Source organism: Macrobrachium nipponense, chromosome 19 (assembly GCF_015104395.2).
Source record: "Macrobrachium nipponense isolate FS-2020 chromosome 19, ASM1510439v2, whole genome shotgun sequence".
Lineage (NCBI taxonomy): Eukaryota > Metazoa > Arthropoda > Malacostraca > Decapoda > Palaemonidae > Macrobrachium > Macrobrachium nipponense.
Genome location: NC_061088.1, coordinates 73,325,558 through 73,337,425, shown reverse-complemented (window position 1 = coordinate 73,337,425; position 11,868 = coordinate 73,325,558).

Here is an 11,868-nt window from a genome sequence, read left to right as displayed (position 1 = left end):
AAAATCTTAATTTTTCCCTTCCCCCACTGAGCCACTCACCTCTGTAGCATCTCGGATGGAAAAACCCTTCTGCTCCAGAACTTCCTTCACACCGACCAAATGCCCTTTCTCCCTCGCCAACGATCTGATGGTTCGGGTTCGACTCCCCGCTCTGTCAACGCGGAATCAGAGTAATTTATTGCTGGTGATAGGAATTCATGTCTCGATTAATGTGGTTCGGATCCTACAATAAGCTGTAGGTCCCGTTGCTAAGTAACCAGTTGGTCCCCAGCCATGTAAAAAGTCTAATCCTTCGGGCCAGCCCTAGGAGAGCTGTTCATTAATCAGCTCTGTGGTCTGATGAAGCTAAGATCTACTTCACTTATTTTTCCATCTTTCCAAATTTAGCTGCATGGATCTATATATGTTGTAACTTATTTATTTGGTGTCATTGCTCATAATCCTCTTTGCCTGCCGATAACGACCAGATTCGCTGAACAGGGGCTCCTATATTATTATTATTATTATTATTATTATTATTGCCAAGAAATTCACAGTAGCGTGATAAACTGTTAAGTAATAAACATCCACAATTATTTAAATAGACTGTTTTATCTTTTGCACATTAACACAACTGATTTATATTATTATCATCATTATTATTTCTTAGAAGAAATACCCTGTTTATAATTCTAGAAACAAGTCCCATAGCTGGGACCATTGACTTGAAATCCAAGCTCCAAAAGAATACGGTATCCGTTTGAAAGATGTAACAGAAGGTAAAAGGTAATACAGAAAGAAGAGAACGGTTATTAGAAGAAATAAAATACACTAAGAAATTTAATAAATAAGTAGATGAATTTTTTAATTATTTTAGGGTAGCAATGCAGCTCCAGAGGTACTTTATTCCTCACACCGTTGGACTGTGGAACAGTTTCCCTTAAGATGTATCTAATTCGAACCTCAAAAATTCAAGCGGCGCCTCAGTGGCGTGGTTGGTATGGTGTTGGCGGCTTACCTCGGTGGTCGCGGGTTCGATTCTCGGCCATTCCATTGAGGAGCGAGTGTTGGAGGAAGGTTGTGTCTCAACAAAAGTGATTAGACCCTCCTGGAGTGTTTTTACTGGCTAAAGAACATGAACAAAGTGGAAACAGGAAGATGGAATTAATATCAACAGCAATAGTTTAACAGTATTATATTTATTTACAATATTTTAAAAAAAAAATTCTAATTCAAATAAATCCAAAAAAATACATTAAAGTTAAATTACAACCTCCTTAGTATAACAGTACAGCCAAACAAATTACTTTATATTCCTTATCTAGGATTAGTACAGTAGTAACCACGGTATCTTTACTTAATGACAATCATGGGTGACTAATGTGCACTCGAGCCATTTAAATACGTAACAGACAGAAAATTTAAATATTTACTCCCTTAATAATGAACGAATAGTTTCAGCACACCAGCTCTAGCCTAACTCCTTCAAAACCTGCATACAAATATTGCATACCTAATTTAACCTTGTGAGTTTAGGCCTATTCCCAGAATCAATATTTAATCCAGCTAGCTTTAGGGTACAAGTCACGCTCTAACTTAACTACTGGAATACCCAACATGACTAACAGAGTTAAACATTCTCTAAAAAAAAATGTGTACCAAACATGACTAGCTAAGAGTAATGCACTGCACATATGGATAGCCCTACCCCTGGCTAGTTAAGGACAACCACAGACTAGGGATTTTACAGGTAGCCTATCTGGCTAGCTATGGAGAATAGACTAGGGATTTACAGGTAGCCTATCCTGGCTAGCTATGGAGAACAGACTAAGAAATTACAGGTAGCCTATCCTGGCTAGCTATGGAGAACAGACTAAGAAGTTGCTAGCTATGGAGAACAGACTAAGAAGTTACATGTAGCCTATCCTGGCTAGCTATGGAGAACAGACTAAGAAGTTACATGTAGCCTATCCTGGCTAGCTATGGAGAACAGAGACACGGGAGTTACAGGTAGGTGCAAGCTACCCTATAGGTATTTGTAGAAAACTCATACCCTGCCACTAATTTTCTTCACACAAATCATGTTAATTACAGGCAAGAGATACAACAACCTTGCTTAGACTATAAAATGAGGCCTAAGTTTAAACCAGACTGTCTTCCCATGACAGCTCCAACCTGGCCGCTTACTACTCACAAATAGTGTATTTGCACACAAAAAAACCACCATTAAACTTTACCTGATTAACATCACTGCTGGCCTATTTCTATTGAAATCCCCTTTCATTCTTACATCAAATATATAACTCACGTAAATACTCGTAACACCAGCTCACACAGAGTTATGTAAACCTACTCTCTTGCACCTTTTCCTCCCTTCCTAACACCTCTAGTGTCCGTCTCTGTCTCACCGTCACGAACATTTTCTTCTTCTTATGTAGAGGTTGCGACTTTCTGGAATGGTCTGGTTCACCAGATCCCTCCCACTGCTAACAGTCCTTCGGTACTTCTGTATAAAACAGGCATATTCCTGTTCTTGGTAATTTCCCAAACCTTCTCGAAATAGCGGAAATGAAACAAAACAAATATGCAATTAGACATAAAAAAAAACTTAGTTTTTTTTTTTTCTTCTTCATTACAATCCACATAAAGGAAACACTTATTCTAATGTTACTTAAATGTAACAGCGAGAGATGTGTATTTCTGGTGATAGAAGTTCACTCTCGACGTGGTTCGGAAGCCACGTAAAACCGTTGGTCCCGTTGCTGAATAACCACGGGTTCCATGCAACGTAAAAACACCATACAAACAAACAAACAAACAAACAAACAAAAGTTCAAGCGAGGGTGCACTGCATTGCTACCCTAAAACAGTAAAAATTTCATCTACTTATTTATCAAATTTGTTAGTGTATTTTTTCTTTTCTAATAACCGGTCTCTTCTTTCTGTATTTTACCTTTTACCTTGTTACGTCTTTCAAACGAATACCGTATTCTTTTGGAGCTTGGATTTCAAGTTAATGGTCCCAGGTAAGGGACTTGTTCCTATAATTATAAATAGGGGTTTTTCTTCTAAGAAATAATAATTATGATAATGATATAAATCAGTTGTGTTAATGTGCAAAAGATAAAACAGTCTATTTCAATAATTGTGGATTTTTATTACTTAACAGTCTATAAAACTACTGTGAATTTTTGGCAATAATGATAATAGTAATAATAATAATAATAATAATCCAGGCCAGGCTCGTTCGTCTTAGGTTTTAGAGTGTAATCTGGAATCATGATTGTCATCTATATACTCATTACACTAAGCTAGCTCTCTCTCTCTCTCTCTCTCTCTCTCTCTCTCTCTCTCTCTCTCTCTCTCTCTCCACTAATGATGTAGAGAACGATTGCACATTAAAGGGATTTAAGCAATGATAATCCTCTTGGGGAGCTCTAATCACTTCCGGCTCAGGTCGTTCTGGGCTTCTTTCTGATCGGCTGCAGAGACCACCAGGATGTGACGCTGCTGCTGTGATGTTTTGTCCCTCCTTATCCTTCTGTTTGTCGCCTGTTTGCGCTGGTGGCTTATGATGACTTTGTTTTCTTCCTCCGCTCCTCAAGCCGTCTGTACTGTTGCGTCATTAGCAGTGCTGATTATGCTGTTGGTAAACTATTGCCTGTAAACACACACACTAATATATATATATCTATATATATATATATATATATATATATATATATATATATATATAATATATATAATGTTCTGTTACAACAGAATTCCATCTATTAAAAGGAGCCCATAAAAACACCAAAATATAGAAAGTAAGTACTATATTTCAAAGACTGCTGTGTCTCTCTTCAGATAGGTAATGCCAGCAGTCTCTGAAATATATTGCTTACTTTCTATATTTTGGAGTTTTTATGGGTTCCTTTTATTATTGTTATTATTACTAGCAAACTTACCCATCCACGATGGGTGATAAAATACGGGTGCAGAAGTGAAAAATTTATATGTACTATTTGTTCAGGAATATTAAAATAAGGGCAATTTTTATACATGCCTACTTCAGAACCTCTTTGTACACAATATTATCAGTTTGTCCACAACTTAATTTCAAGTTGGCAGAGTCAGTTGCTCTGCTCATCGCCACATACAGTTGGCCATGCGTGAACATGGGTGACGGGAGAAACACACCAACACGATCCAAAGTCTGGCCCTGCAACTTGTTTGCAGTGAATGAGAAGGCCAAGTTGATGGGAAACTGCCTGCGCCGTAACTGGAACGGAAACTGGTTGTCCGAAGGCATCAGAGGAATCCGGGGGATGAACAGACGTTTGCCTGTGTGAGGGCCCGTTGCTATCACTGCTTCGATGACGTGGGAGTTTAGCTCCATAACAGTGTACCTTGTTCCGTTGCAATGTCCATTGGCAGGATCGAAATTCCGAAGCATCATTACCGGGCAGTACATCTTCAGCGTTATTTTGTGCACTGGCAGTCCCGATGGATTTAAGTTATTCAGAAAATCTTGCAGATATTGATGATAATTTTCATCTTCTATTGTGTCCGAGCTAAAATATTCGTGACTTTCTCCAGGGAAGTTGTACAGAAATTATGTATGAAAATTCGTAAAGTAGCTAAATCTACGGGAATAACCAGCCTCGTTTCACGGCCAGAAACAGCTCCGTTTCAGGGAATCCCTTCTCACCCCCACCCCCTACAAAGGGGTGGGGGGGGGTTAGGTTGGATGAAACCCCATTACAAACCATCTTAGGAGTCCCCACCATAACCCTGCCAAGTTTCATGCCCATCTGACCAGCCGTTTGGCCGTGATTGAATGATAGACAGACAGACAGGCACAGACATTACGCCCATTATAGTAAGATTTTATATATATATATATATATATATATATATATATATATATGTGTGTGTGTGTGTGTGTGTGTGTGTATATATATATATATATATATATATATATATATATATATATATATATATATATATATACGACACAGTCCAGACGTACAGGGCGTTTATTCACATGTTAAAGAAGATCAAGGGCAGGAACACGAAGAGATTCACATTATCCTTTAATCCTACGTTTCGTGACAACATCGCCACATCTTCAGGGATTTTTCTACAAAATAAAGTATAAAATGTTAACATAAATAAGCGATCACAAGATCCAATAGTTGAAAATTAAAAACAGTTTAATGGTAAAATTACAACTCTCATTACTTAAATTACATGCACTTGATTAAAACAGACCAGAAATACCAAACAACTTACAAATGACGAGAGAATATTTAAAAATTAAAACTAAATTACACAAACAAAGCCAAAGTAATAAAAAATATCATAAAAAGTAAAAGTCATATATTCACAAAACCACAGCCAAAAACAGCTCAACACCCAACCAACCTTTCAGCATCAAAGATAAAACACACTAAAAGTAAACAACTTCAAGAGGCACAAGGAATGACAGAATAATTAGGCTAAAAACAATGGAACAGCAGAGGAATGGTTGTTTAGTTGAACTCGTAGTTTTGATGTTCAGAGTTTCCAAAATCAACAGTTCGTTGGGTTCCCTTGTTTGGCCAATAATTTTAAAATCATCGTAATTGACTGTAGCTTTACATTTAAAAGTATGCTTCCTTATATAAGATGTTTCAGGGTTAGATAATTTACACCCAGTTCTGTAACTAACGCCCGATGGGAATGCGGGGGGGGGGCCCTGACCCTGAGAAGACGTCGGTAGATCCAAACATATTTTCCCAGATTACATCTGGGACAAGTGTATTCATAAACGACACCCGACGTCATCAAGGGCAGAGCCGATCTTTAAACACGAGGAGCGAGCCAATGGTCTTGGGATTTTTAGGTATAAGTTTTAGATTAACGGCTCCAAAATATCTGTGCACATCTTAGTAAACTCGTTACGAAATTATCATTTAACAGATACGGGAAACTGGCATAAAGAGGAGCTTGGGGACCTTAAAACTAATAGGCTGTTCAGAAACCCTTTTATTGAGTAATTTATTTAAAATTCTATAAAAGATCTTAGAAGGAAAGCAATTATTAGAGAAGTACTGGAGGAGAAAAGTAATTTCATTGTGGAAGAGAGACCAGGTAGAGGTAAGAGACAGAGCACGATAAAGTAAGGTATATATCGAGTTGAGTTTGAAATTGAGAAAACAGAAACTATAGAAGTTGGAACCGAGCCCGGTAAATGTTTTCTTTCTGAAAATTGAGGTACTAAAACTTTCATTTTCCTTGGAGACCAAAATATCTAGGAAGGCTAATTTAGAATTATGTTCTTTTTCCATTGTAAAATTAATATTATTATGGTAATTATTAGCAAAATCTAGGAACCTGTCAGCATCGAATTCATGCTTGAACAAGATAAAAGTGTCGTCCACGTAGCGTGAGTAAAACAAAGGGCGGAAGGCCTTTGTTTTACTCACTATAGAAGTTGGAACCGGGCTCGGTTCCAACTTCTATAGTTTCTGTTTTCTCAATTTCAAACTCAACTCGATATATACCTTACTTTATCGTGCTCTGTCTCTTACCTCTACCTGGTCTCTCTTCCACAATGAAATTACTTTTCTCCTCCAGTACTTCTCTAATAATTGCTTCCCTTCTAAGATCTTTTATAGAATTTTAAATAAATTACTCAATAAAAGGGTTTCTGAACAGCCTATTAGTTTTAAGGTCCCCAAGCTCCCTCTTTATGCCAGTTTCCCGTATCTGTTAAATGATAATTTTCGTAACGAGTTTACCAAGATTGTGCACAGATATTTTGGAGCCGTAAATCTAAAACTTATACCTAAAAATCCCAAGACCATTGGCTCGCTCTTCGTGTTTAAAGATCGGCTCTGCCCTTTGATGACGTCGGGTGTCGTTTATGAATACACTTGTCCCAGATGTAATCTGGGAAAATATGTTGGATCTACCCGACGTCTTCTCAGGGTCAGGGCCGATTCCCATCGGGGCGTTAGTTACAGAACTGGGTGTAAATTATCTAACCCTGAAACATCTTATATAAGGAAGCATACTTTTAAATGTAAAGCTACAGTCAATTACGATGATTTTAAAATTATTGGCCAAACAAGGGAACCCAACGAACTGTTGATTTTGGAAACTCTGAACATCAAACTACGAGTTCCAACTTTAAACAACCATTCCTCTGCTGTCCCATTGTTTTTAGCCTAATTATTCTGTCATTCCTTGTGCCTCTTGAAGTTGTTTACTTTTAATGTGTTTTTATCTTTGATGCTGAAAGGTTGGTTGGGTGTTGAGCTGTTTTTGGCTGTGGTTTTGTGAATATATGACTTTTACTTTTTATGATATTTTTTATTACTTTTGTCTTTGTGTAATTTAGTTTAAATATTAAATATTCTTCTCGTCATTTGTAAGTTGTTTGGTATTTCTGGTCTGTTTTAATCAAGTGTGCATGTAATTTAAGTATGGGAGTTGTAATTTTACCATTAAACTGTTTTTTAATTTTCAACTATTGGATCTTGTGATCACTCTTATTTTATGTTAACATTTTATACTTTATTTTGTAGAAAAATCCCTGAAGATGTGGCGATTGGTTGTTGTCACGAAACGTAGGATTAAAGGATAATGTGAAATCGTCTTGCGTGTTCCTGCCCTTGATCTTCTTTAACATGTGAATAAACGCCCTGTACGTCTGGACTGTGTCGTGTGTGGCTGGGTTACACTGGATGTTCTACAAATAATTCTACAATGGAGCTGAATTATGCTTTTTTCGTTCTCCTTTTTATTTTCCGTTTACGCTCAAGAGGACACAATAACTTTCAGCAGTTCGTAAGGAATCGCTATGGCCTTGGACTTCTCCAGAAATGTCGGAAATTGGAAAAAAACTATGGTATGAAAAAAGAAAAAGTAAGTCTGGACCTTGAGTTCCTGCAATATTGTTCAATTAATGATATTGTTCCAAATTTTGTTAAATTTAAAGTTTATAAAAAATCATTATATCACTCTCAGTTTTATTCTGACACAATTAGGTATTTACTAAACTACGAAATTAGCTGTAAACAAAAAGACACTGAACGCCTTAACAAGCAATTCAATAGTTTTCGCCACCAAGTTCTCGAATCGTTCTCTTTTATTGATAAGATTATTTTTACTCAGCTTTTTAATAACAGTATTAAAAATTTTATTAATACTACACAACGGAGACACCATAGAAAATTGGCAAACCTTGGAATTATTCTACCAAAATTTCATAGTTGTTATAAAACTCTTTTTAACTTTTCGAAATATGTATTGTCTAAACGAGAAGAATTCCTTTTGTCATTTGGGTTAGATTTTTGCTTACCAAATTTTAAACCTAACTACTGTCAGTTTTTTCTGCCCCTTGAAGTGTTATTTCAACGTTTAAAAAATCTCAATTTGTGTAGTGACCTTAGCCGCCTACAGAGTGAGTTAATGGTTTTGTCCCAAAATGCTTTCTCAAAACTTAAAACAAACTGGGCTCCCTTTTTTAAAAGAGTGATTTGGAAATCCTCAAGTCCCTTTCTAAACGTGATGACATTATCATTGTTAGGCCGGATAAGGGGAGGGGAACGGTAATATTGGATAAAAGTGACTATAACAACAAAATGACTAATATTTTAAGCGATCGTACCAGGTTCCAGAAAATAGGTGTGCCTAGTTATCAAAGCATATTCAAAGTTGAGGATAAAATCAATAGATTTCTCAGAACCTTGAAAAATGACAACATCATTGATGAAAAAGTGTTCCAAGATTTATTTTCCAGTGGTTCATCTTACGGAATTCTTTATGGTTTACCAAAGATCATAAAGATAATGTTCCTCTCCGCCCTATCTTGGCCTCTTACAACACACCTAATTACCAACTGGCAAAATTTCTCGTCCCCCTGTTGGAACCGCTGACCACTAATCAATATACCCTTAAAAATTCCGAACATTTAAAGAACGTATTTTACCCCAAGACACTGACTTATTCATGACTAGTTTTGATGTCGAGTCACTATTTACCAACGTACCTGTAAGAGAGACCATAAACATTATTCTTGATAAGCTATTCCCCGAACCTGAGTCTGTTTACTGTAATTTTAGTTATTCGAATTTTAAAGCTCTTTTAGAATTGGCCGTGCTGGACACGGCATTTGTTTTTAATGGACAGCTTTTTAAACAAATTGAGGGGATGGCCATGGGGTCTCCTCTTGGTCCTACCTTTGCAAATATATTCATGTGCTCCCTGGAGGAGCGTATTTTGGACGAATGCCCCCTGGCCTTCCGCCCTTTGTTTTACTCACGCTACGTGGACGACACTTTTATCTTGTTCAAGCATGAATTCGATGCTGACAGGTTCCTAGATTTTGCTAATAATTACCATAATTAATTATTAATTTTACAATGGAAAAAGAACATAATTCTAAATTAGCCTTCCTAGATATTTTGGTCTCCAAGGAAAATGAAAGTTTTAGTACCTCAATTTTCAGAAAGAAAACATTTACCGGGCTCGGTTCCAACTTCTATAATTTCTGTTTTCTCAATTTCAAACTCAACTCGATATATACCTTACTTTATCGTGCTCTGTCTCTTACCTCTACCTGGTCTCTCTTCCACAATGAAATTACTTTTCTCCTCCAGTACTTCTCTAATAATTGCTTTCCTTCTAAGATCTTTTATAGAATTTTAAATAAATTACTCAATAAAAGGGTTTCTGAACAGCCTATTAGTTATTTTAAGGTCCCCAAGCTCCCTCTTTATGCCAGTTTCCCGTATCTGTTAAATGATAATTTTCGTAACGAGTTTACCAAGATTGTGCACAGATATTTTGGAGCCGTAAATCTAAAACTTATACCTAAAAATCCCAAGACCATTGGCTCGCTCTTCGTGTTTAAAGATCGGCTCTGCCCTTTGATGACGTCGGGTGTCGTTTATGAATACACCTGTCCCAGATGTAATCTGGGAAAATATGTTGGATCTACCCGACGTCTTCTCAGGGTCAGGGCCGATTCCCATCGGGGCGTTAGTTACAGAACTGGGTGTAAATTATCTAACCCTGAAACATCTTATATAAGGAAGCATACTTTTAAATGTAAAGCTACAGTCAATTACGATGATTTTAAAATTATTGGCCAAACAAGGGAACCCAACGAACTGTTGATTTTGGAAACTCTGAACATCAAACTACGAGTTCCAACTTTAAAACAACCATTCCTCTGCTGTCCCATTGTTTTTAGCCTAATTATTCTGTCATTCCTTGTGCCTCTTGAAGTTGTTTACTTTTAGTGTGTTTTTATCTTTGATGCTGAAAGGTTGGTTGGGTGTTGAGCTGTTTTTGGCTGTGGTTTTGTGAATATATGACTTTTACTTTTTATGATATTTTTTATTACTTTTGTCTTTGTGTAATTTAGTTTTAATTTTTAAATATTCTTCTCGTCATTTGTAAGTTGTTTGGTATTTCTGGTCTGTTTTAATCAAGTGTGCATGTAATTTAAGTATGAGAGTTGTAATTTTACCATTAAACTGTTTTTAATTTTCAACTATTGGATCTTGTGATCAGCTCTTATTTTATGTTAACATTTTATACTTTATTTTGTAGAAAAATCCCTGAAGATGTGGCGATGTTGTCACGAAACGTAGGATTAAAGGATAATGTGAATCTCTTCGTGTTCCTGCCCTTGATCTTCTTTAACACACACACACACACACACACACATATATATATATATATATATATATATATATATATATATATATATATATATATATATATTTGAATTTTCTCACATGCACCATGACATTTCTTATTCTCACAAATATTAAGCCACGTACGTAGTTCAACATCCAATTCACTCTACCTCGGGAATAACTTACGCCCATGGGGACGAAGCACTTTGCATTATACCTCCCCGTGGGCGTCAGTTATTCTCGGGGTATAGTAAACTGGATATTAAACGACATCTGTGGCTCAATGTTCGTGAATATTCATGTATGTGTATGATAAGCTTGTGTTAAAAATGGTAAAATCCAGAGATATTACGATAAGATTTGTCCAGATGATTAAAGCAATTGTGAATTTATTGTTTTTCTACCAAAGAAATTTTCAAAATGCAGAAAGAATTAGATTTTTTATTTATATATTCCAATGTGTTACGTCTAATTTTAAAAAGGGTGAATAAGGAAAGGTAATCTATCACAAAGTATCATCTACAAAGAAGTTGTGAGTCCAATCCTTTTCCCACGGCCCTTGAGAGATAGGCCCCGTAGGAGGTAGTGCCGTCAGTGCACCTCACGCGTTGCACTGTAGGCCGTACTCAAGATTCTTCGCAGCGTCCCTAACTGGGACTCCTTTCATTCCTTTTAAAGTCTCTTTCCTCCATCTTTCTTTCCTCAGCCCGGTCATGAAAATGGTTGCACAGTGCAAGTGCAAAATCTTGTCCTCCTGTTAGTTCCTCGCTGGACGAGTGGTTTTCGCGCTCGGCTACCAATCCGGTGGTCCTAAGTTCGATTCCCGGCTCTGCCAACGCGGCATCAGAAGACTTTATTTCTGGTGATAGAAATTCATTTCTCGATATAGTGTGGTTCGGATCCCACAATAAGCTGTAGGTCCCGTTGCTAGGTGACCAATTGGTTCCTAGACACGTAAAAATATCCAATCCTTCGGGCCAGCTCTAGGAGAGCAGTTCATCAGCTCAGAGGTCTGGTGAAACTAAGATATACTTAACTTTTTGTCCTCCTGTTACACCATTCAAACCCTTCTAGCTCTCAGTTTCCCTTTCAGCGCTGAGTGACCTCATTATAGGTCCCGTGCTTGATATTTGGCCTAGATTCCATATTGCACGCCATTCACTGAGATATACATTAAGTTCGTTTTATCGATGTCCTTAATTAAATCCCG